The sequence below is a fragment of the Leuresthes tenuis genome, unplaced genomic scaffold (assembly GCF_036924035.1).
Source record: "Leuresthes tenuis unplaced genomic scaffold, fLeuTen1.0.hap1 SCAF_14, whole genome shotgun sequence".
Lineage (NCBI taxonomy): Eukaryota > Metazoa > Chordata > Actinopteri > Atheriniformes > Atherinopsidae > Leuresthes > Leuresthes tenuis.
Window position 1 is genome coordinate 16,881,416 of NW_027325368.1, and position 27,603 is coordinate 16,909,018.

At 40.6% G+C, this 27,603-nt stretch overlaps 1 long non-coding RNA gene across 3 annotated transcripts; it reads left to right on the top strand.

Moving 5' to 3' along the window:
• Nucleotides 1–26,509, top strand: LOC140269360 (uncharacterized). 3 transcript variants are annotated; one of them, XR_011907608.1, is made up of 4 exons: nt 1–81; nt 9,676–9,770; nt 17,274–18,151; nt 25,792–26,509. It is a non-coding gene; the product is annotated as an uncharacterized lncRNA (long non-coding RNA). The 3 variants fall into 3 exon arrangements; XR_011907607.1 differs by lacking the exon at nt 1–81 and adding an exon at nt 3,884–4,159; XR_011907606.1 differs by lacking the exon at nt 1–81 and adding an exon at nt 6,910–7,103.
• The last annotated feature ends 1,094 nt before the right edge of the window (nt 26,510–27,603 follow it).

The following is a 27,603-nucleotide window of genomic DNA, read 5'->3' on the forward strand; positions in this document are numbered from 1 at the left end:
GGCAGCAGGACTCGGGCTCCCGGTCCCTCTTTCACACCAGGCAGAGGAGGAATTAACAGGTCTCTGCACGAGCCTGCTGCGGTAAGAACTGCTTTACATTTACGCAACTTCTGCTGAGCCGTCACAGTAATAGTTCTCTTGGGTTTGTGGAAGAAGAAAAAAAAAGAAGTCGCAACCATGTTTTTAAGTTGGTCTTTTCAAAGCTTACAAGCTTTCACTAAAACGCAGTAAAATGAGCACATTTCTGCTGCCTTTTACATTGTGCTTATCTGTGACAATGTTACCATGACGACCTCTCGAGCTTTTAAAGTTGTTATCAATCTATCTAAAAACTGATCATATTTGTTGGTGTGTGTTGCTGTTTTGTCTTACTGTCTCTGACCAAAACAAGCATGAAGGGGTAAAAAAAAGTCTTTATTTCTAACGATGTTATTAATTCAGCAAATACTTCTTCTTTTTAATTAAATGTAACGTGCAAGTTGTGATGAGTCATTTAAATAATTTTGTGTTTTGTGGGAATTTGTAAAGTGACTGAGAACATTATTCTTTTTCTTATTTTTTTTTTATCTTTCTGAAAAAGATTTTCTTTGTTGCTTCTTGCACAAAATATATAGTTTGAACTTCTAAGTTATTTGTAGATATTTTGTTTTTGGCATTTTTAGAAATCTTTTGTGTGTTTATTTGTGAAAATTCAATCTTTTGGTTTGATTTCAAGATCAGTCACTAATGCTGCATTTGTAATTGTCCCAATAATGACGGATGCACACACTAAAAAACACTGATCCATGAAAAATATCTGATAAGACAAGAAAAAGGAGTAAAAACAGAGCAATTTCCTTTTTTATTGTGTGGTTTTAAACCAGTTTTTGCTTCTTCACTTGCTTCAGATCAAAATGCTTCTTTCACAGGCCAAACTTTGGTCAGATGCTGCATCCATCTTGGGTTGATTCTGTCATGTACAGTTGAGCCTGACATGAGGCCTGCAAGCGATAACATGCAACAGTGACTCCATCACTCTGCCCAGATGCTCCTTCAACCTGATGCAGATGATAGGGACTCCAAACATTTCTACATTTATGCCATTGTTCATCGTTATTTACCATCTTACTTTTAATTTGATGAATTTGAAGAAGTGGAAAAAAAATTCAAATTTGCACATATATCAGTGAGAGAACATCAATTAAAAATCTTTTTTAAGAAAAAAAAGAAGACTTAAATTGTCTAATTCAATACCATTCTGTTCACAGTGCTGTTTAGGAAAGATTAGATAGAAAATGTTTCCATGCATTTTCCTCTGATTCACTCATATGTGAAAAACAAAAGCTACAAATGTCCACAAAGTTTTGTCGTGGGTGCTGATCAGTTCAGAAATTTAAGAAATATACCAAAAACTTCAAGTTCAGCGAGTTAAGAGTTTATTCTGAATGAACATGCTGAAGTGTTTTTGCTTCTAGCTAACCACACACACCAGACTAAATGTATTACATGTCAGAGATTAATAAGTACATACAGTACAAGCTAAATAAATCAGGGCATGCGGAGTCGGTTCCAGAGAATTCATGTAACATATTTGAGCCAAAATGTTTCTCTGCAGGCACCTGTTGAACACATTTTGCTTAATGAGATAATCACAGGAAGAATTCAGAAGTGCAGTCAATATACTTTTTTCTCTAAATCATTGACAAAATGACCAAAATATAATTTGTTTTTAAATTTTTAAAGGTCAAGTGTAGTAAACTATAGGTGTTTTTTGTAAAAGTCATCATTTGCCATCTCATCTTTACAAAATCTCACAGCAGTTGTTGTTAACTTTCATAATAAACCGAAATTGTATTCCACCTTTCACACAAATGCATAAAATTGCTTTGCAACAAAAATGTAGGAACAAAGGGAAAAACATACACACAAAAACATAGGAATCAATAAGGATGAGCAGGAGAAAACGTTTCCAAGAAATATAAATAAACACCAAGGGTTACTGGTTAAAACGGTGGGACTGAAGGACCAAAATCAATTAGCATTTGATCAAAAATCTGCAAATAGCTGCATGATTTTAAATAAAGTGTGAAATGCTCACAGGAGGCTGGAGAATACCTAAAATAGATGCACTCTCAGGGTAAATTTGCCCATAGCCCTTACAGTAACTCATACAGACATTATTAGCTGTAAATAACGACAAAGACACAAAGTAACAGTGAAACACAGCAGTGTGGTGGTTTGAACAAACAGCAGCAATAATAATAATTATAGTAATCATAACAACATCAGATAATAATAACAATAATAATAATAATAATAATAATAATAATAATAATAATAATAATAATAATAATAATAATAATAATAATAATAATAATAATAATAGATCACATGAAAGGTAAAGTATTTTAACCTTTTTTTTTAATATTGCAGTCTGAGGTTCAAGAGTTGAACTGGTCTAACAAATCATTGACAAAAAAATATTCTAGCCTGAAAATTCTAACAATTCTTAACGTGAAATTATAAAACACTGTTGAGCCACAAATTGTCCAGGCTGCACATTCTTCCTGAAGAAGGGTTTGCAGTTGGAGCTCTATTTCCCATTGCAGCTTTGCTTCCCTGACCCTGAAAATGTCCAACACAATTTCTTACTAATTGAAACGCTGCTTTTAATCCACGGGTGAGATGCTTGTAATAAACGCGCGTTTTACATTTATTTAGGCTGCAAAGACTTTGCCTCCGCCAGAGCAGGCGTGCGGTTTCTCCCCTCATTTCTTGTCTTTATTTTTCTTTGCCTTTGAGCAAACTCGCGGTTCTCACACAGCACATGGACGTTGTTTCGAAACAAAGCAGAGACGCGTCCCTGCACTGAGAGCACATTTCACCAGAGGTGGCTCTTTTCCGACCAAAGAGTGTCGCTGTTTCGACCCGTGTTTTTTGCATATTGCTGCATGCACATATGCACACATCATAGCCTTTCAAAAGAAGCCACGACTTGACAGCATGTCGTTGGGTCTAAAGCTCTAAATGCTTAAAACTCATTTCCCCTGCTCTTGTAAGAGGCACGAGCTGTTAGAGAGCAAGTGAAACCTCCCATAAGGACTGATTATTCCAATGTAAATGACTCTGTTACAGGACGATGTTTAGCTGAAAAGCATTCATGAAGAGTAGCATGTAGCTTCATCATTGTGTCATTTCTACTGTATTGTCATAATAATGGTAATTACATATATTTATCTTCTTCTCTGACATACCATCATTTCGTATTTAACTTTCGCCCATGTTAAGTTTATCCTGTGGTTTTGCATAACTGATCACGTTATTTTTTTTCCCCCAGTTTGTTCTGTTTTGTTTCCTTAAAGTTGAGTGAATGTGTCCGTGGCAGGAGAGATTAGAGCAACTGGTCCTGAAAGGAAAGCTTAATGCGGCTCAGTCTTGGGAGTGTGTTTTCTTCTTCGTGCGTGTGAAATCAAGACGTCGTGGAAGTCAAATGAAGCATGATGCGTGGAGGTGGTGTAAAGTTGGGTGTCATGAGAAAAGTTAGTCAGCTGACACAAAGGCTTCGTAAAGCAGGTGTGTTGCGCCTGTGAACTGGTGTTGTTGTTTGTCTTTTTCTATAATAGACCTGCAGATTTTTACATCATCAGCCTTATTTGTCACCACAGCTTCACATCTGAGGCTCTCATCATTTGGTCGATGGGATTTTGATTTCTATTTTAAACTAGAGCCTAATCTATCTTTCTGGTCGTTTTGCATCCCACTTTATTCCTCTTAAAAAATCATATAGGGCCTGTTAGACAGATTTGATAGGCCCTGAGCCGGCTGTATTCCCTCCTCCTCCTCCTCCTCCTCCTCATCATCATCATCATCAACCTCCCCAGCTCCTTTCGCCTCCCTCGCTGTTCGCAGCCGCTGCGCTCACCTTCCTGTCTGACCCGCTTTATCCGGTAAGAGATCTCGAGTATGTGGAGCAGATATTCTACAAAAAAAAAATAGATAAATAGGCTTAGCGGTGCACTTTTACCGCCCAAAAGAGCAGGGACACACATCTCCCGCTCTTAGCGTGAAGCCTAGTGTATGTGGATCAAGTGCAGGGAAGAAGGAGGAGGCGAAAGTCACTCTCTTGACGATGCCTTTTTAAAATCCAGGTGCTTGGACTTGGATTATTCTCCTGCAATATGTAAGTAACCTTTAACATTTTTGGAGGTCATGTGTTTTAATTCATTTGAACTTCACTTAATGTTGCTGGTAACATTTCTGATTTTAAGAGAAGGACAAATACTGGCGTGTGTTACCTACAAAAAGAAAATATGGCAAATGAGCAATTTTAGCAAAATCAGCAAGTCTAAAAATCGCTCAAAAGCATTTGTTTTCCGTCCAGCTGAATTTTCCTTGTGCTTGGCAGTTTCCTTAAATATAGAGGGACACGAATGGGTAATTGCAGTCTGATTCCACATGATTATCCTGTTGTAATTTGAAAATTCACCGCAATATACCATAAAGCATATTGATTTCCATCAATTTCCCGTAAATTATTTTCTTTCTTTTTTTTTCTCACCTTGCACGGAAGAATCCAATTTTATTTTTAAGTTTAAGTGAACTTCGGAATAATTAATGAGGATATTATAGCTGCTCGTGTAAGAAGTATTCATGTGGTGGCTGAGAAGGAGGAGGAGGGGGTGGTGGTGGTGGTGATGGAGGAGGAGGAGGAGGCCCCAGGCAGCGCTGCAGTGCAGAGTTCAGCAGGGAGATATTGTTGTGAGCCTGGGAAAGTGTAGCGGGGCTGACGCCAGACTCTGTTGTGCGGGGTGGGGGGACTTCAAGGATCCCAGACCGGATTGTCATGTTAATTTCTCTCCGGCACGTTGTTGAACTTGATGTTGACTTCTTTCTTTCTCTTTCCCTCCCTCTCTCTCTCTCTCTTTTTTTTTTTTTTTTTAAAGGTTGAGGAGGGGGGTGAATTTTCCCTGTCACTTGTTTGTGGGAAAATCCATCTTAGGACACACACACACACACACATGCATTTCAAACGTTCAGCAAAGCTTACTACAAGTACTTTTATTTCCAAAAATTCAGGAATTAAATATTTGCGTAAAAGAAAATAAATAAATTGTATTCTTCGCACTGTATTCATACATTTATATTCCGCAAAAACTTCAAACAATAGAGCTTCTCTGTCAACTGACAAAACATTCCAAAATAGAGCACAAACAGCAAAACCAGGGTTTTGATGCCTTTAAAGACGCTGCTGAATTAAACTTAAATTTACCAGTGGATCATGTCCGTTACTTTACAGTAATTTGCAAGCAGATGCTGTACAGAGATACACGTGCACTCCAAGACTTGGACGCGCATGCTCGGGAGCGGTGATGACCGTGCAAGCCGCACCTCTCTCATGCTAATGTTGCAAGAATTCTTTTTTCCTTTCTTTTTCTTTTTTTTGGACAGTGCGTGCAAGCCTTCTCGCTTGTTTGTAGGTGGGAGCTCAATTACAGGATGGCAGCAGCAGAGGCCACAGCTGATTAGATCTGTTTAGAAAAGATGCGGATTCACACAGTAAAGTCTGACCTGTGCTGCAGCTTGACAGGAGAGCTGCACCTCCACGACACTAACAGATTGCTCATGCGCAATAATCAGATATGTGACTGCTATCTGATGCAAGCCTCGTTCGAAACACCGGACTCTAGCTCCCTATATAGTTCAATTTTTCTTTATCTAAATATATATTTATTTTTTTATTGGTTTACTCATTTACACACACATAGATTCCATCATCTTTTCAAATATCCTTTCAAACTTTGGAAGATATTGCAAGTTGCTCTCGTGGTCTTGTCTCTGTAACTGGCTTCCTCCATCAAAGGCCATGCTTGTAATCATGCTCTCTATCATTCATATCACACATTCACTCAACTTTAAGGTATCATTCATATACTATCGCACTCGATAAGGGTGCACATAGCTACAGCACTGAATGCTATCAGGATTTGGCTAGGCTGAGCCTTTGTCTGCACCAAGGACAGAGAGTTTGAATTCCTCTGCGAGTTTTTATGTTGTTGAAATTAGAAAGCGACCCTGTTGCAACATTTCCTCTCGGTTATAGAACCTATGTGCTGGACAAGGCACCGACTGCGCAAATAAGCCGTCTAATGCAGTTTAACGCGTTATTGTGAGTGTAAACGTTGGGGAAATATTATCACTATAATGTAAATGAATTAATGGGACAGCCTCAGCCAGGTCGCATCATACCGTGGTGGAAATATGCTGACCACCTAGCCTTATTTCTCAAATATTTCCATAAAATGAAGGCTATGCAATCACATAATGCGTTTTTTCAAAGTGTGCACAGAGGAGAAGGCTTTCTTGGCAGATTATTTGAAATATCAGTGACAAAGACTTTTATGGTGGATGATAAAACATTTTGCGTTTTTTTGCCTCCTGACTTTTTCTTTGGCGCCTTGAAATGATTTGATGAGAACCAAACCAAACTATCATCTAGTGTTTCGACAAGAGTTGTTATCTGGAGGGCAGGTTTGAAGATTATTTGTCCCTGCAGGATACTCTACAGATTTAAATATTTTTTTCTTACGTTTGAGCTTCCATTATGCTCTCTGAATACCGTTGTGTGGCTTATTCAAAAAGAGGAATTTTTACTAATGTGTAATTACAACGTCAGGTTTGCTCCGGCTCCTAATTTGCTCCTAGTAATAATTTACGCACTCCTCTGTGTTCTTCGCGGCCTCACTAATGAGGATAATTGGAGGAATCAGCTCTCTGATTGACACACACCTGCATTCATGTTCAAATTGGCTTCGATAATCTCTGCTTCCCGCCTCTCTTTCTCTCTCCCTGTCCCTCAGTCTCTCTCTGAGGCGGAGTTTATCCCCTCTGCTCACAGTGTGGACTCTCCGCACTTGCCAGTCGCAGCCTGCGTGTGCGAGGGAGAGGATGTTGTTTCTTTACAAATCTGCGCACATGAAGGACGCCTCGTAGTTTCAAAAATCTAGTCTTTCACCCTCTTTCCTATCGTCGGACGCGGCAAAAACCAGACGCAGATTTAAAGAAAAAGCCAAGTCAGGGTGGAGAATATTTTGACTGTGGCGGAGTGGAGTTAGCCTGTTGTGCAAGTAAGTAGGATGCTGGCTTTATATGACTGGTGAAAATGTCACTGAAACAACCACTATTCCAACTAAGTCGGCAGTTTAGTGTTATCAACGGACTCCCTCATCACATTTATGTAGGCACGCGTTGTGGTTTTGTGTTTCTAAGGAGTGTAAAGTAAGGCTGTGACATTACAACATGGCCTACACTTTAATCCATTTCGATTGCAACTTTACTTAGGTTTGATGCTGCGGAATCGAAGACTCAGATCTGGCTGTGCAAACCTGCAATGCTGACAAAAAGCAGCCCTTCCTGCAAAACACAACCTTTATGGGTGTTGACGGGCGTGCACGTGAGACCAGTATCCTAATGTGTCTGGCCTTCAGTTTACGGCACAAAATGCTGGTTTAAGCATCAGACTACGTGGTCTTACTTTTAAAGCACTGTTTTTGCTTTGGCAATAGCGTATTCAACCATGATGATGTCAGTAGAGCTGAATTGGATGGTGGCTCTCAATCAAAGTGTGAGAGTCGATGTGATTGTGTGTGTGTGTGTTGTATCAAACTAGTCAAAGAAGCCAATACATCCTGTGCCGTTCACCCATTTTCGCCTCTAAAGTGTTAAAGCACATATGATTATATATTTCAATATACTGAGCACCCCCCCCCCCCCCTCTCTCTCTCCTGTGTGTGAGCGTGTGTGAGAGAGTGTGTGAGGGGCTCTCGCTGTAATGTGACCACAGGCAGGCTCTCTCCCTCTGTCCCTTTCTATCCTGTTTTCTCTCAGCGGGTCGGCCCCTTTAAGAGACAACGGGTTAGTTTGTGTCTTTGGTTATCTAGCTGTATGAGTTTTAATTTCATAAAGCTAGAGAACCGAAAGTACGAACTGACGCCGATCACTTCGGAGCTGGGGGTCCTCTCGCTCGCCATGGAGGAGGAGATGAAGCCGGGCGGGCAGCAGCGAAGGAGGAAAGCTGGAGGAACGGATGCTGAGGGAGGCTGAGCGCCGCCGAACGCTGCCGCCGCGGAGGAGGAGTGCTGGAGGGGATGGGGTGAAGCACCGGGGAGATTTTAGCAAACGCTGGTCCACCTCTTCGGGATGGGTACTAGCACCTCCAGAAGAGCTGCTCGCGCGTGTGTGAGGGCGTGAATGTTGCTGCTCTCTAGGCTCGTGGTTTGTGCATCGCGGTGTTGCTGCATGGGGCCTATAAGGGACCAAGAAATAAGTCCAACTTTAAGACACAAGGGAGTGCTGCATGTGGGAAATGATGCTTAAAAAAAAACACATTTCATGCTGCTGTGTTGTCATAACTGTGTGGGTGTTATAACAGTAATATCTCGAGGGGTGAGACAGAAATAGTTAAAGCGTTCAAGTGATTGGTCAATCCAGGACTCACGTGATGGTGTTGGCAGCGGTAGCATCAGATCGCTTTCTATAATCTCTCATTTTTGTTAGTGTTATTTCTTACAGGCCTAGAAGCTGGTTTTCATTTAAGCTAGTTGTCACAGTTAAAATGTATTCTACAGAGCCGCATCCAAAGCAATTGCAGACTTCCTCACTCCTAAAATACTATCAGTGCCCTTCCTTTATGAGTGTGATATCTAAGTGATGTCTACTGGTAGTAATTAACTAAGGAGTGTGATGAAAAATTGGATGCACGTGGACATTTGGTGCAAGATGAAGCCTTATAGGAACTGGACTCAACTTCTGTGAGCAAACATACTTGCTCTTATCTGGATATCACATACTGCAACCCAAACAACCTGCAGGCTACAAAACATCAGCATTACAAAGGATCAGTCATTGAGAGAAAAAGAAGGCCACGTTTACCCTGCTTTCAAGCTGAATCCGACTTAGACATGGCAAATATGTTCAAATTTGCGTTCTGCTCGCTGGATTATTTTTGTGTTTTCCTGCTAGATGAGAACAAAATAGGACATCGGCTCAGAGTTTGATCTATTCTTAGACCAGAATCAGCAAGCCTTAGAGAGCACTGAATATCCCTGATGTCTAAGCATGCTCTATTTAGAGTATGACTGACAACATTTGATCTGCGCTGTTAAACAGGAGATTTATTTTTGTGTAAGTATTCAGCGTGCAGTTTGAGCCAGTGCAAACTGGGGTAAACTAAAACTAGTTCAGCCAAATCTTTTCCATCTTGAACTGATGGGGACAAAAGGCAGGAATTAAGATATAGAAAGGATTGTGTAATCGATGTTTTTATGTTAAACTGCAAGCAACTTTTTTTTTTAAGCGTTTTTACAATATTTTCTTTTTGTGTGCAAATTTGTTTAAAAATGATGGTGGCCAGATTAAAAAAAACTGTCTTTTGATGACATCTTATTAGATACATTGCTCAAGTACGGTTTTCTGTATGCACAACACAAAGATGTCTAACCTTGCAACGAGGGAAAATAGTGAGACTGTTATGATAAAGTTAAACAAGTTTAGCAGACTTTTGTTGCTGCAAGGTCAACACAAATTCAATATGCATTCATGCAAGCCATCTATTTCTTACTGAAATACACTTCCATATAAGTGACTGCAACTTGTGATTTTTATACACATTCTGACTTTCTTTTCTTTTGTCTTTTAAAGGAAAATGCTTTCAACATCAGCCCTGAAGTTTGCATTAACATGCAGTGGGGACAAATTGCCAGCAGGCAGGATGAGGAGTACCTGTCAGCCTGCAGGTAAATATTAAAAATAAGAAGACTCATGATATCAAGTGCAGAAACACTGTGCATTTCCTGGTTTGTACTTTTTTACTGTAAGTCCATGGCATTTAGTTGTAAAGTAAGATTCTGGTATTTTTGTATTTAGCATTATCAGCTAGCCATGGAGCTTTGCTGGTGTTTGATTGTCTGTTATGTAGAGTTGTGGTTGTGTGTGTGGGCAGGGAAAAAGACGGTCAGAATTTAAATTTTGGAATTCTATTTTACAGAAGTGTCTTCCTTTGCTGTAATCCTCACCATCACACTCAAACAAAAAGGAGCATTTAGAGCGACATTTACTACCATTTTTATTTGCATGTGGCATAAATGTCAGTTTTATACCTCTGTAGTACATCTCAAAATGCGAATACCATGTGAAACGGCGATAGACTTCCAGCCTGCAGCAAAAGAGAAAGTGAAGTAGGGCCCCTATGTTGAATTCCATTGTTGCTTTCTCCTTTCAAGTGTTAGCATTTTTTACCTTACACCCCCCCCCCCCACCCCCATCTTCCTCATGCTCAAATACACACAACTCTCTTTTACATACTCATATATTCAGTGTTTTATCCCTTTAAACACTGTGATCCTATTTGTCAGGTAGAGTGTGTGGTAGGTGCAGGGGAGGTTGTCATGTAATCTATGCTGCCATGCTTTATCCCTTTAGGAGCGCGAAGGCTCACCCAAGGTTTGGACCTGCTCATGTGGAAACAGTCTTTGGGTGGCTCTGTCTTTTTCGACCCTAAAGCCTTGACAGACCACCCTCTCTTTGTCCAACGTCTCCTGATTACCAAGGGCAATTTTGCATAAAGGTATAGGAGATGTTCAGCAATGGCAGCATTTTGTTGAGTCTAAGATTATCAGGAGGTCAAAATGTTTTGGGGTTTTTTTAAATCACAATTTTAAGTCCACTAAGAAAATAAAAACTCAAGGCTCGAAGACATTATTCTACTGTTGTTATTTCTCAAGATATTCCTGGATTTAAGGTTTTCAGAATTTTCCCTCCAATTCTCCCATAAATAGATGAGAATTAGGAATTAAACAATAAGTACATATTGTTAGCAAGGTCACATCTTCATGGTTCCACAACCTTGAGGCTCAATAGAAAGCTCAGTTATTCAAATTTACTATGGAGTTCTTTAAGTCCCCCAGATTTTCCCAAGCTTTATATTAGCATATGCAAGGACCAGACCTGCTGTTTTCTAAAGTGGATGTAAATTATAACCTCAGTATTATACAGGATGATAGGAGATAAATCTCTGCAGTAATGCATTGCAGCGAATGGCGACTGGGGGTGTATGTGTGTGTGTGGGGGGGTGTTATCGAGGGCTTGTAGTGTGTGTGTGTATTGTACTGTACAATAGAACGTGGCAGATGGAATACAGACTAGCAAACTGCTTGCTAATAGTAATGTTAAATTCTCTTTTCATTGGCTTGTGTTTCACCTCATCTTCTGCCTAATTTCTGTGAACAATTAAGAATTTTAAGTGCAATGTGCACCAAATTTGAAGTTTCTGGACAGTCGCACCAGTGGTGGAACAGCCTTGAAAGTGTGTATACATTGTTTTAAAACAAATATTAACACAGGGAGATTACTAAGTCGAAATTTGCACTTGTGCGGTCTAAAAGGCTGAGGGGCTTCAGGCCTCACGAGCCAAGTGGAGATCTCTTTGGAATCCCTATGCAAACTAGGGCTTGAATAATGAGATGTATTTATGAAGGGCTGGAAAGGGGGTCCTGCTTTTGAAAGCCAGTATGCTGGAGTCTGAATGGGATAGAAGGAGGAGGAGGAGGGGTTTGGACAAGGGAGAAAGGGGGTGCGTGCGGAGGGGGTACAGGGGCCCCCAAGCAGTCCTGGCCTTGTCCAGGCAGCTGTGAAAAGGGGTCCCGTCTTTTTCCCACGCCCAGCAAGACGCGAAACACTGCCGCAGCTCGCTCGGGTCAAGTCCCATCTCTAATATATACACACATGCACACACATAGAGGCAGAGACTGTGTGTAAAAGTTGTGCAAATTAACAAGCTGTCTGGGAAGCTCTGTGACATGGGGACACCTGCTATTCTCCCAGAATGCTTTGCACTCCCATCAGGGGTCAGTGGTCTTCATGAAATAACAGTTGGGTCATAACTTCAACTTGAACTTAAAATTCTGCTGAAGATTGAAAAGAGGCTGTTTTCTTTTAATTCTTTATTTTAAGGTAGAGGTGCACTTTGAATTAATGTTGACAGTACATTCTGTTGTTGTTACATTAGAAGAACAGAAAAGAGCAACTATACAATATTGTTAGCATTATTATTTATATCTTCAAGCTATGGTATCAATGGTTTGGAGAACCACTGCAATCCCTCTGCAGGTTCTGATGTGTCTGATTATTCAATCTGTGACTAACAGGGCTTTGTGCTTAATCTGAGACACTAACTGTCAACTTGACATTGTCTGCACACACACACACACACACAGATAGTTGTTTTCCCTTGACTTCAGAGGACATTAAATTGACATTAAATTGAAGCACATCCAGGCATTCATTTTGCCTGGATGTGCTTAACTACAAATTGTGAAGATCTGGCCTTAAACAAGAAAAGGACCTTAGACTGAATCGTTAGAATTTGTCCCCAAAATGAATACATGTCCCTATTATGTGATTGTTTAAATAGATGTAGGTCCCCTTCATGTCTGTAATATGAGCGAAGACACACACTCACACCTGTGTTTCAGAGGAACACAAACTAAAATTTCTACATAAAATTAGAGTTGATAGATGTAGTGCTGATGTCTCGGAGATGAGCTCGTAATATAAGTTCTTGTTCACAAAACGAGCTGAAAGAGATTGAAGATGTTTAGTGGGATGTTTACTTTTCTTACCCAAAAAAAATCTTCATAATAATAACAAGCTTCTATAAAAAAGAAATTTGTATGAGTTTTTTTTTTTTCTGTTTCAGTGTCCTCCATTTAATCATGTGTTGAACGACATCATTTCCTGAATTGCTGGCTTTTACAGGAGCTGCTCTTTTACCGCCTTCTCCATGAAGCTGGGGTCCCACCCATTCCTTCCTTCTATCCCTCTCTAGATACGGCATGGCACACCAAACAAAATGGTGCAGCGTTCACTTCCCTCCCCGCTCGCCTCCATGCTGCATCAGAGCCTCTCAGAGCGGTGTCACACTAATTCGGTTCCCCATGCTTTCTTGAGCCCCGTACTTTAATTCCATGCTATGAAAAACACGCCTTCCATGTCTGTGAATACATTAGCAAGCACCCTCTCCTCTCACTCACTCTTTGCCAGCGACTCCTTTTTCCTCCTTGCTTCTGACTCTCCCTCCTTCTCTATCTTGTCCTCTGCTCCTCATTATCATGTTCCCTCCTATTCAGATGAGTTTCAAATGGAGGGAGAACCCTCCTAATTAGCTCTGTAAAGATGCTTTGTTGTGGTCACTGCGACCACCAGTGTGTGTATTGAGAGAGGATCTGTGACAGCTAGTGTTTGCATTGAGAAAGAGTGTATGGGCCCTTAATGAGGTTTGTTAGCTGAGTGTGTATCCTGCTGTTTGAATGCACCCTCGGCAGCCTTTGAAGGAACAGAGATAAAGAAAGCGAAGGAGGAGAGAGGAGTCTTTCAGCGTGGCAGGTTGCAGAATGCAGATGATGCATTATGCCCAGCATGGTTTCCAGTTGAACAGCAAATGTGAGGAGAATAATGCCCTACTTGCATGTTGTCCATGAAAACTGTGGGAAATATACGGAGGTCAGCGTGCTCGTCAGGCGTCATCTCTTCGTGGATTTATTTTCAACACAGAAATTTTTGCTGAGAATTAATTCACTGGTTGAGCATGAAGATGGTGATCACAGCTCCTCATAACTCACAGTCCCTTGTTTGCATAAGAGGGGAAAGAACGAGCATAAGCCAACTCGCTGACAAAGAGACTGCATCTTAGAAATCTACAATCTTGCTACAAAGTTTTAAGTTTAAAAACATATGTTGTATATTCAGAATGAAGATGATGATCAATTTGAGAAGCAATTTTTTTTTTTTTTTTTTTAAATGTAGACAAATTTGAGAGGGAAGGTGGTGTTTGCAGTGGAGGAGTGAGGGAGATTACAGATGAATGGGGAAAAGATGAAGGTAGACTAAAAGAGAAAAAGATAGGTTGGGAAATGAGGGATTGTGTGGAGCCAAAGAGCCGACCTACTGGGCTTGCCTGCTGCCTCGGAGATTGTAAACTGTCACTCAGGATGCAGACAGACAAGCAAGACAGACATCATTTGCCCATATTACCCTCTAATACTGAAACCGCCGTCCATGCATCCCCTTCTGCTCCCCTTCTTTTCTATCTTTCGCTCCATCGGCAGCTATTTTGCTTTTGCCCGTGCGTATGCATGTATATGAACTCCCTAATCTATTTTCTCTATCTTCCTCCAGTCACAGCCCCTTCAATAGTTTTTCTCCCCTCTTGATAAAACGAGTCCGTCTGTAGCAGACTCCCCCTCATTGTTCGATGCTTCGTTGCCTCTCCATAGGAGGTAGAGAGTGTTTAGGCTCTTTCCCCTGTTTTACCAGTTTACCAGTGTAATCCTTTACAGTGGCACAATGAGCTTTCACTTCAGCCACAGGATTCTATTAGGCTCCCAGAGAGACACAAGATCTCCATAAACATTTTCCAGCTTCTCTTGCGCCCCCACCACACCTCGTATACAGCCTCACGGTCTCAAACAGCCAAACTGATAGTATCCTTTATGCACTCTAAACATGAACCTCCCTTTTGTTTTGCCTGGGGAGATTTACCTGTCTGGAAAAGGAATGTAGAATTAAAGCTTATACACTTACTTTACCAACGGCTTGTTAACGCTGTCAGCCTCACTCCCAAACTCGCTCCCAAGCACATGGTAAATAACAAGCAACTGCAACAAGCAAATGCTTGTTACATGGTCTTTGGAGGAATGCTGAAGATGATTAAAAATAAATAAATGCTGAAGTCATTGGAGGATGAGCTTCTTGCTCTGCGCTGCAAACATGCCATTAAAATCAGCAGATAAACTCCCCTATATCCTTCATTTCAAATTCACAACTGGGCTGCGTATTTCACTGTGACAAACAAACGTGGACAAGCAATTCTGGTGTTTCATTTCTCTGCTTCTCCTTGACTAAGAAAATGTGTCATTAGGGCAACTTCAACTAGAAGGTACTGCTGCTTTTATAGACTGATGCTATCATGTTCCACCCTTTATCAGTACTCTTTTATTTCCAGCGACAAATAAGTGACAGGGAAAGAGAATGACGTTAACTGAAAAAATTGCCTTAAATAAAATTTAAGTTAGACAGTGATTTAGACGGAGTCATTAGGATGTTTCAAAAACAAGCATGCAACATCTAAGTAACTTAACTGTTTGGTAGGGTAATGAGCTTCAACTGAAAGACCCGACTAGCTTTGACTCTCGTGCTTATATTGATTGTGGCTGATTTCTGTTTGTTTGGCTTCATCTTTTTCTTTAAGATGCACCGTCAATTTATCAGATGCCGTTGTGAACTTGACGTATGGTTTATTTATTACGTATCACCTTTTAAAAATTACACTGATACAAACACAATATTGTATATAAGCCCAACGTTTATGCCATGCAAAAACATAACCTCCACATGCAGTTTATTCAGTTGCAGTGACTCTTCTCTCTGCTTTTTTTTGCACTCTTATAATATGAGTATGCTATGAACCAACTGCAACTAAAATGCAGAGGTAAGTTTCTATAGTTCTGTGATCAAAGTCATCCGCTCTATGGTGGAATACTCCGTTTTAATCATAGAATTGATAGAATTGATAATGCAATAACATAATTCTACCAACCAAGGTTTGGTCACAGTTTATTGACATAGTTTCACATTTTCAAATTGTATTTAAAAAATAATTTCTTGACTATTTGAGTTCAAATATGTACCTGCATTATATGCTTGGAGAAAGGTATATTTCTGCGTAGCAACAACCATATAGATAAAAGAATGGAAAGCAGAACCTTATGATTCCTTATATTGGACCCCTATTTTGATCGTATTGCATTGGGGGCTGGTTCTGACTCACTACACCAAGCAAACTTCTTCTACATATTCACCTGGTCTGAGCCTGCCCTTATTTAATTTAATTGAATAATCTACTCTGAAACCAGTTATTCTCAGTACATTGAATACAAAAAAAAAAAAAATCAGTTATTTATAAAATTGCCTGCCGTCTGAATGGCTCTGACATTAAAAGGCCTTTGATGTTTTAAAAAGGACCGTTTGTGTTTGGGACAACACTGGTTTATTATCTACATTTTACTCCCATTTATGCACATTCATCTACACCACCCTAAATATGTAAATGAGTTAAATATTTGTAGCTTTTAACCAGACTAATACTAAAGTATTTTAGTGAGACAGTTAGATTTGAAGGCTGTAGGATCCCTGATGGTGCTGTTGTTTTTGTTCCTCAAGTCCAAAGCCATGGGTCACAGGACTCATCTCTCCCCAAGTCCTCCTTTACCCAAACATATCCCTCTATCTGCTATGTGTCTCTCTCCTCCTGCCCCATCACCCACCCACTCCCACCCATTTTGATAATGCAGCTCTTTTCTTTCTCAATGAGTGGAGGCCTTCCCTGAACCAACATTGTCCCTTGCGCTGGCTCTTGTGGGGGGCCCTATTGTGTGTGAAGGAATGGCGAGTTAACACCCATGTCTGAACCCCCTCAATGGGGACATTGTGTCTGAATCTTCCTCCAGCTCACCCAAACTCACCCCACGTCACCCTCTACCCAGTGCAGGGCAAGCTAGGGGATACTTTGCATGCTCCCCCATTATATGAAGAAAATTTGCAAGTAACACCCAACTGATATTTGTTAACAACCCAACCCCTAACTGACCCTGGCCGATTTAACCTGCTACTTTCTGTGTCTCATTCATTTTCCAGCAGAGCACATTGAGTTCTGAATATCTCTTTGTAGCTGTGCTTGACAAAAATTTGGAGCCCATGGGTGTACGGTTGCTGAAGGAGGCCCCTGCAATTCATTTTTTTCTTAGAGAATAGAACAAAGAAACACACAAAGGACCTTATCGTATTAGCATGATAACAGAATTCATAATACTTTCAGATTATGTCAAAATGCACCACAACAATGGAGTCTGTGCACATTAAATTATTAACATTGTTGATATTTCCTAAGAAAAGAGGTTAGGTGTGTGAATTGATTACCAAAAAAATGTATATTTTTGGACAACTTTTAAAATATGAACAGAAATGGAAGCTTTTGTGTTGAACACAGCATGTTGAGCATTTTTATTTGTTTCTGTACAGCAGTAAGAGCCTTGGGGTGGGTTACAAAAGAGCAAGTTGGCGTTTTCTTCCCACATATTTTTAATCAAAGTGTTAGTGTTTACATTTGCATTTGCATTGAGCAGAGGGATGCTGAATGCCAAAGGTGAGATTTTGAAAAACACTCTATTTTCTCTTTTTTTCAGATGGAAACAAAGGTGGGTGGTTGGAAGGATGGATAAAGGCTGGTAGATGACTGAACTCAGAGACCCGGCACAGCTCATCATCATTGCCAAGGGCTCTTGTCTTCTTCCTCTCCTCCTGTGGCTCGTACCTCCATCCAGGGGTCCAGCAGAGCCAGTAAAGCCCAGGCAAGAAGCTAGTGAGTGGGATGGAAAGGATGGAGAAGGTCCCCAAAGGCTTGAATCACCTCTGGAGCTACCGGCATGCGGGAGAAATCAATACAAAACACAGAATCTTCACAGTTCTGAGTGGGGTTTCCTGTGTTTTAAAGTGTTTAGCCTCAGGGGCCAGCAGACCTCCAAAGGACAGGCCCGGCGTTGCTCTCTCAGCTGCAGCCCTTACTGGACCCCAGTCCTGATCTCCACTGTCTGTGTGTGGTTCTGCTGAAGGGAGTTTCTCCCCAAATGATACCCACAATGTTGAAAGACTGCTGAGAGGGATATTTCTTTCTCTACTTTTTTTTCCCCAGCATGAGATTGACATATTTCCCAACGTTTTGCCTCTGGCTGTTTAAAAACCAGCTTGGGAGTTCGGCTTTTGACTCACTCACCATCCTCAACTCATCTGCTGCTTATTCCCCAACTAGTTCCATTTGACAAACAGACACTGCGATCTTTATTTTCTTCTCCATCCTTGGCTTGCAGTTTCTATTGTGAGCTGCAGACACGTGTCTGTCCAAACCAAAAATACTGGCAGACAAAGTATGAACAGCTTTTTTTTCCCCTCCATCACGCCATTTATTCAATATCAGACTGTGCAAAAGAGAGCAAATAATGACTGAAAGGCAAAGTGGGCTGAAGATCACAGAAATGAGAGACCTTGCAGTGGAGATGGTAAAATGGCAAGTATCTCTCAGTAGCACTCAATATTATGAACAAATCTGAATGTGATTTCATTGCCTCATATATTGTGTGTGTAAGAGAGACCGTAACTGTGAGAACAATTGAGGATGATGAGAACAGCTGTAAAGGGTGTTTCCTCAACTCCAAGAAATGTTTGGAAGTTAAATTAATTTCATTATTAAATGTCAATCAAACAAGAACGTCATGAGATGGCTCCCCAGCTTTAAGTGTTATTATCTGAATCAGAGAGCCCAATGTGTGTGTGAATGGACTGTATATGTCTGGCCTTGAGAGTGTTTGAGCGCGAGCAGCAGCAGAGTGCACCCACAGCTCTCAAACTGCTGTCGCCTTCACAGTAATGCAGTGTAGCCGTTTCCATCCAGATGGGCACAGCTTCAGACAAAATGGCTGCCAGTCTTTCCCTCTGCCAAAGATGGCGAGTGCATCTCTGCTGTCTGCCATCTGTGCATCCGTTAACTGTCGTTGAATGCAAATCAAGCCTAATTGCATTTGCATAACCTCTAAGCATCATGCCGTTGGCGTATGCCGATTATTGATCCTGCGAGGGTGGCATGGCCGCAAGCAAGCAGGACTGTAGAGATGTTTTAAAAGTGTATTCGGTGCTGTTTGTTTGTCTCGCGGGGTGCAGGTATTTACACCCTGAAATGTGCTTTATAGGTTTTCGGAGCTTGTGAGATCAAGTGTCTAGACATATTGTGCCATATGGTGCGCGTGTTTGTGAGTGATTCCCCGGTATGCAAATGTGACACTGTACAAAAGATTAAGCCGAGCCTTTGTTTAATCAGAGAGTGCTGTCACACATGCACACTCAGTTCTTTAACACACAAATGTACATAATGCACAGATGAAAGCGCAAAGCACACAGAAAAGCTCAGACGTACTCTAATTAAGAAGGGATCCATAGGCCCAACAAAGTCCAGACACACAGGCCATAATAGTCTCATTTTCATGCACATGGGTGTCTGGTTACCATGGCACTGAACAAATCGAGGGGTGACCAATTTTGCTGGTAAGGAGCTGTTCATGACACATATAAATAGGCAGTAGCTCGTAATGTGCTGCCTGAAGACCACTGGATTGTAGTTTGAAGTATCATATCAGCGCTATTTCCTGATAACACACCAGTAAGAGGAGAAAGTGAGACAACTTCACAGCTCTGCATCCATTTTAAACTTTGGGCCATTATCTCTCATGTAATGAAAAAATAGTAAACAACTAATATCTTTGCACAATACCATTCTGAGCTGTTTTGTATAGTAGCTGTATGAATTAATATGTAACATTATTGCAGTCGCTTGCTTTTTGGGAATGTTAATTCATGGGATCAGATCAGCTTAACAACAATACAGCGTTCTTATTTGCATTAAACATCAACACAGCTGCTGTACAGTCAGGTCTGGAGTGGGCAGCAAAATGGCGGTCATACGAATCAGGGGGTCTGTTCACTGATCGTGGGAGCTGAGGAGTGGAGAGGGGAGAGGAGGAGATAGGGGTCTGGGTGGGGGATTTTTGGGGTGTCTGGTTTGAGAAAGACATGGTTCGGGGGGTCTAGACTGTGGGGAGGGGAAAGATGGAGAAGAGGGTGCAAGTGGAGAGGTTATTATTTGAAAGGGGGGGGTGGGTGGTATAAGGAGGAACCATTAATGAAGGATTGGAGGGTGGGGGTGTCAGAGAGGGGGTTAGGTTGTCAGCATTTGTGAACATGTGATAACGAATTCGTCCATATGTTGTGCAGCAAGGTGAGTTCTGTATATGCTTCTGTAGGTCTCTCTCACGTGATCTAATTTGCAACCTTCAATCTGACAGTCACATTATCTGCAGGAGATGCTCTCATCCATTTCTCAAAATAACACCTAAACACCCCTACTATACTGGAGCCTTGCGTTAGCCGCATCGCTGTTTCTGTACGTTACACTAGCCAATGAGAATCTGCAAAGCTGCTCTCAGCCAATGGCGAACAGCTAAAAATGAGGAAGAGGAAGGAAAGGCGAGGCAAGTCATGAGTTTACCCTTGGTGTGCTGGAGAAAGGAGAGGCAACAAAACAAATACAGGATAGAAACAAGGAGAGGAAAACAAAACGGAGTGGGAGGGGTAGGAACGACACAAGAGAGCATTATATTGTAACAAGGCTTACATGGCTTTAAATGTGTGGACAGCACAAAAATAAAGCATTTTATTAGAAATTCAAATGAACACCAAGTCGCATTTCTTTGTGTCACAGTCAGATTATAAAATACAGATAATTTAAGGGGTAATGAAAGCCTCTGCTATAGGGTCATCAAGAGCCCCAAAAAGTCAGACAGCCAGACACGGATACAATGCAGATGTCCATAATGTTCCCTATGAATACTGCTGCGTTGTGATCACGTACTGAAGGTCTGAGCTTGGAGCGTGGGAATCTTCGGAGGACATATGCAGAGCAGTCAAGAGCTGGCTAGACGTCCCTGCTTGTATGAATAGTGTTGTAGCAGGTGAAAGAGGACCCTAGAGTTCATGGGTCAAGGCCATTGAAGAGGTTGTCTGGTTCGTGTGTGTGTGTGCGTTTAGGGCCTCTTTGGCCGCTGTCTGGGTCGTGCAGGATGCAAATTATGCCGCGAGGCTGTTTGATAATCACTCCTGCCCTTTATTAACTCCGTCTGTTTGTTAGAGGACCAGGCCGGGTGTAGATTTGGACAAGAGCTCCTTCATCATTTTGTAGTCGTAGCAGTCGCAGACAGGCAGATAGACAGGCAGCCTGAAGTCAGACCTCCCCTGCTGAAAGTGTGATTGTGTTGTTTGGAAGCCTTTTCTCCCCACATCTCTGCTTTCTGTGACATTTCTTCTCTGAGTGACATGTTGGTCTCAGGCTCTCCAGTGTGGTGCCCGTCTTTGTTTTTCACTGATTGACGGCAGCTTTGTGGCAAAGCTTCACATTTCCATGATGGAGGAAATCGCCAAGAGTGCACCAGTTTAGACTATATTTAACAACATTTTTCTTACTTTTTTTTTTCTTATCAAAGAAAAATGTGGTAAAACGGCTACTCTTAAAGTTAATTAAAAAGCCAGTCATCTAATAATTTTGGTACTTATTACTTAATAGTGGCAGTTGAGAAAAATGATGGATGCTTTCTCCCATTAAAAGTACAAGAATTCATTTAAAAAGTCTTCAGATGAAGACCATGGAAGAAAGTGATATTTCTCACAGCTTTGCCTCATGGAGTTGCTCCACCATTAAATAGATTCTAATCTACATCAATAAATATTTGAAAGAAAAAAATTATCCTGTCGTAAGCTCCTGAAAAATTTAGATTTTTTTTGTCCGCGTGAAAGAAATATTCATAAATCTGAAACACTTACATCCAATCAAGATTATTTTCAATTTCCTAATTTAATTCATGCCGATGCTTCCATCTTTGTCTTTTTAACATCTGAGCCCTCCTTTGAATGTATGCTTCTAATTAGCATTTATACTCTGAAAAAACTACAGGCATGCAATTATTTCTTTATACCACAGAGCTCCATTCATTACCAAAGCATTTAAAACACCGTTTGTTAATTGTGATTAACCTGGGCACAATGTATTTTTATCATTATTTTTTGGCTTGGTTGCTTTTGTTTTGTTGTTATAGTTTAATACAGAAGTGCTGTTCTGCTGAGGCAGTACATTTGTGTTCATCTGCAACTGAAAATAGAAAAAAAAAACTCTTAATTAGTGATTGATAACGACTAGACTCTTGATTGACAATTAAGCAAGTACATTTTTGGATCATTTCTCAAAGTTTCATATCTTTAGCTGGAAGTCAATGGGGCTATTCACTTATTTTTTCTTATAATCAAAATGTGTACATCTTGTCTACAATCAACAAAAAGTATTTAAACGTCTTTTCTTTTTCTTACACAGTAGGAATCTGCCGATTTGTCTCAATTAGAATGTTGCGTTGCTGATACATGCAGCAATTTGAGATCATTTTTTTCTAATGTCCGGTTGGAAAGTCATGCAAGCACAGTGTCCATTTCTCATGGCATTTCTTTAAGGTAGATCGCATTACCTCATCAGGAGCAGTGTAAAGGAAGGAAGTGAGTGAATGGGTGAAGGAGTGCAGTGCTAACTCTCTCCACTCCTTTATGCTTGCGGGTCCAGGCTTCATTAGCTCTACAGAAAGGGACAACTCGCTCACAGTCCCCTCAATAGACCCATAGACCTGTCTCTGGCACAGGCTCTGGCTCAGCAGGGAGGGTGTGTGTGCCGTGCATGCAGTATGCGCGCATGTTCTCGTGTGTGGGTTTCTGAACCACTGACACGCCAGCAGGCCTCATAGTTTCTCACTCATGCCCAAAGGAAGCCTGGCATTGACACTTTTTTAAGACTCACATCTCTCTCACACAGTCTTTGTCCCCCAGTCTTATTTTCTCACACATGCACACTGTGCTCACACCATTCATCATTCTCCATTTCGTACTGTTTTTCTCTTCAAGTCTCTTTGTTCCTCATCCCCCACAGACTGTTTTATTTTACTTTTACCACACCTTTGCCTTTTCTTCTCTTACACGTCTCTGTAATACTGACATTACATAAAGCTTCTACCCTTAACAAAGGTACATCTATTTAGTTTATTTGAGCAGATCTGCAGATATTTTTCCCTCCACAAATTGCACCAATGAATTCAGTTTACACAGTATTTTGACTTGGAAAAGCACAGTGTCCTTCGAAAGGCAACTTGTGGTGCAGCACAGGACAAACTGACACAAAAAAAAAGAAGAGAAGCAGAAACGAAAATCAATTTGCACAAATTTTAAAAATACATCACTTTTCTGGGAGACATTTCAATTGCATACTGTCAACTGTACATTCCTATTTGTGAGCTACCTACTATTCATCTTCATTTATACCTGACAACATGGATTCAGGATTGTCAACAACTACTGGCGAGAATCTCTCAAAGATTGTATTTTTACGTAAACCTTCATGTTGTATCATCTTCATCTGATCTCTGTCGGGGCAACCTGATGCTTCATTGGTTAAGACACACAAGATCTAAGCAGTGTAGTCATTCGTCTGTATAGGTCTGTCAACAACCACACAGAAATGAGGCCTTGAAAAAGCACTCGTGATCTCAAACTTGTACATGGCACATTTGAGTCATAGATAGATAGATAAAACAAAATCATTTTTTTATTCAAATCCTTCATCTGGAAACAGATGTCATGCATTTATTCAGTAAGTTCAGGTAACATTGGCTATTTAGAATTTAAAAAAAAAAACCGAATGATTCATCATGCTATGATTATTCATTTCCAGTTGACTTCCGGTCATATCTCTGGAGATTAAAAACTTCAGTGAAAGTAGAGGGAGGAAAACTTTGTTAAAACCCATGAAGAAATTTATGCTGTGAGTCAGAAATAGAAGCTTGATGGCGGAGGAGCAAGGAGGAATGAGGGTAAAACACAGTGGCCTGGTTTGCGGTTCCAGAGGGATAGAGACACTTTCGTATTTCCCCTGTATAACAAGATGGGAGGAGCTCTTTTAACACTCACACATAATGTATATGCACGCAAACGCACACACAAACACACACTGAGTGAACTAGGACTTCATCCATGCAGCTTTGTTGTTGAGGCAGCAGGAAACTTATTGCCCCAGATTTAAGGCAAACCTCAGTCACATTTTTTTTTTCCTTTTTTCTGCATTGCTTCTTAATTATGAGCAGCACACCCAAAAGCTAGAAAATATGTGTGCGTATATACGTGTACTCACACATAACAGACACCCTGACCTCTGACCTCGTCCTACTGTGAAGCGTTCATTCCCATAGGCTGAAGCGACACACACGCTGTTGGCTCTATTGGTAGAGCTGTCGCTTGGCCACCCATTCAGGGCTTGGTCACGGCCACTTAGAGCGCAGCAGACTCAGGGATTCAGACGAGCTGTGATCCAATGACATGTATTTATAATGAGGGGGCTGCAGGGACGTCTTTGTTGGATGGACACAATGTCAGCCTAAGGGTGTGTGCGTGTGTGTGTGTGTGTGTGTGTGTGTGTGTGTGTTGGGAGATGCAGAGTGGAATACAAAAAGAAAGGATCCCCCCCCCCATGCAAACACATGTATCTTCCTCAATATCAGGCTTCTTCTGTGTCCATTTACACATCTCTTGTTCTAAAAACTGTCTCTCACACACACAAGCGGTCAGTACCACTTTGTGTAATATGATACTGTCCGCTCTTTTCTAAAAGCTCATCAAAAGATGGACTCTTAGAAAAGTTATATATCTCACACACAAACTGTCTGACATCCTGACAAAGCAAGTTTACTGCTAATGCTGATGTTAAAAAAAAATAAAATTGAATTTCTAAATAAATTAATCTATTGGGTCTGAGCTGTCTTAACAATAGAGCAACGCTACAGTCAAACAGCCTCTCTTAGACCTTTTATTGGTCAAAACTTCAGGACTTTATTGCTCCTGTTTTGATCCAAATCAAACCAAGCCTTAAAGAAGTGAAAATCTTACATTTTGGAATAGGATAAACTGAATTTGAGTCTTATCATGATAACCATTATGTATGACTATGCAATTTTATGTTATATTAAGTTATATAAATCTTGTGATTTTTATTTTCTATGGACAATTAAAGTATGTACAGCAGACGGATGCAGAAAAGACAGATAGTTGATGTTTCTGTGTGTATTACTCACATTCTCTGGGTTTAATGTTGTTACAGCATATTCAGGAAGAAACTCGCAACTTTGCCCCCTTTCTTCTCGCTTTTAATCAAACGAAAAGAACAACAAACAATCAAAGCTTGTATTTTTGACAACAATACGGTCTTTGTGCATGTCTCTGTGTGTTTTGTGGAGACAGGCTCGTTGGCTCCTCTCTGCATACATTAACTGGTAGTTGGGACAGTGCAGGCAGGAGAAGAGCCCTACAGACTCAGGAAGGCCCCTCATTACTAACCAGTGTCTGAAATCCTGCATCTATCCAGGAAATGTTGTCCAGCTCTGATCTCCTCATTCATAGCCACCTTCTTCCTCCTCCTCTTCCAGCTAACAACCCCCACACACCTTGATTTTTGCTGCCCACGAGCCTGTACTACAAATAATGCTGCTGTTTCAAATCTGCCAACCTGAAGTGATTGTAGGGGCCTTGGAAGGTTTTGCTCGGTGATTTTTGCGAGCAGCGGACACATCATGCGGTCAATGTTTCTCATTAATAATCACTGTGATGATTAAAGCTTGAACAAATGAGGACTACCTCCCTTTTCTCTGTGAGTCAGCTTCTTATCTTGTTCAGTCATGACGGTGCAAAACCAGACAGCAGAACCTTGTGGGTGGGTGTCTGTTTTCCCTTAGGCATAATTGTGGGATCCCGTCTGAGTGTGACGCTCCAGACTTTCAGGGTCAGTGGGTGACAGGGTGTAGACTCAGACACAGACAGATATTGGTAGTCATGAGGAAGGAATGCTCTCTACAACTCCGTCTTTTTCTTAAAAGAAGTTCTTGTCCGTATCTGCCTCGTCAGTGCTGTGGCAGTTATATTTTAGGAAACCTCACTGTGAAAAATGTGACAGTTTAATTTTGTCTCTTTATTCTGCACCCCAGTTCTGTCACTAATTTCCTCTGTCTGCCTGTTGTTTTGCAGGTTGATGACATGCTGGGAAATCTCTGATCAGCCGCATTTGACTAAAAGACTCAACTAATTGAAACATTTTTGTTGATTCCCTGCTGAACATGTTTTTTAAGGTTACTATTTAACATTCAAACACATTCACAAAGAAACATAGTAAGATCATATTGTTCATTCACAGCATTGATACAAACTGTACGTAAGTCCTTCCACCAGTTGTGCCTTGTGATGTGCTGTATTGCCAACAAACAAATGTGTTCTTGTTAATAAATATATCAATAATAAAGTGCATTTTGTGTTTTGTTTTCTGTAGAAAGTAACCATGGCACTTAGATGAACATTTCAATTACAGATGTCCAGGTTTTTACTTTATTTGATCCTGTTGGTCAGGATGCTATATTTGCCCTGATGGTGAAGTTAAGTCCATTTAGAAAAGCCCTTGTGTTTTAGTTTGTTATGTGAATAATATGAATTCTTAGTAAACAGTGGCCACTCTATCAGAAACACCACACAGATGCTAAAAATGTGGCGCCTTTTTAAAAAAATTATATAGTTTACGTTGTGTCTACAATTGCAGTCTTTGTTAGCACTAAATAAAAGAGATGATTCTGCTATTTTTTATAGTGTTCCCAACACTTTGCCTCTGTGTGTGTGTGGTAATGTGGGGGATTTGACCGCACAGGTTTTCCAAATGAAGCACATTTTTCATTTTCCCACTTTCCACAATGAACACATGTTACTGTAAAATGTTTATTTTCAAAATGTTATTAAAGGATCAGAAACGTTTATCAGTCTGTTTGGTGACGATTTACCATAATTTACCTGAAAACGTACACCACTTCTTGTTGTTACAGAGGAACGACTACAAAATCAATTTCAGTAACCACAATTTCCAGTATTATTTTTACATTTCTGTAATGGCCCTTTTGGCAAAGGAGGATGGTTGTTTTTTTCTTTCTTTCCACCGAGGTGTCGCAGCAATATTACCAAAAAATCTAAATGATAACAATTATCATTATTCCTGAGGCCCAACAGTGACTAATAGAGCTACTGTATTATCTCCAACCATTGACCTGAACCCAAGTCATAATACTGAATAGACATTAGAGGAGCGATATAAAAATTAAGTTGTTGGTTTTTTTCTTTAAAAAAAAGCTCAATTTTTAGGCCTACAGCGAAAATATACACAGGCCTTGAATGTGGTGTGCAGGATTTTATTATTTTAGGTTACTTAACGAAAACAAAGAGGAATAAGTAACATTCTAGTCTTACTGTTTCCAGCCAAAACAATTAATAAATAAATCTCTGACTAAATAAAAAAGCCTGCTAGTTGCCTAGCTAAAAACATTTGACTTTCTGAGCTATCAAACCTAAACATCCTCCCATATTCATCAGAACATCACATGTATTTTTCATAAAACATATGTAGGATAGTGTCACATTGTAAATAATTTTTCCTTTGGTCTGTATAAAAACAAGAGGCTGCCTTAAAAAGACATTAAGTAACTGAAAAGGAAGAAATTGAAGGGGAATAAATCGTTCATGTGCTGCTTTTATTTCAGAAGAAAAAAATGTGAGCAACCATCATATGAATGAATGCAAATGGGCTAAGCCTCCATCCGGCATCATGCCAAGTATCTATAGCAACCACATCCACTGACAGCCTCCATCCTTCCCTCCCTTCTTCCCTCTTTAATTAGCCTTCTGTCTTCCCTATAGGTCCTTTCTTCCGGGGCATTTTCTTTTCAACCTTCCCAAAAAAAATCTGTGCACAAAGGATCTGGATTGAACTGCCTGCCGGGTTCATTAAAACCAAGACTACAACAA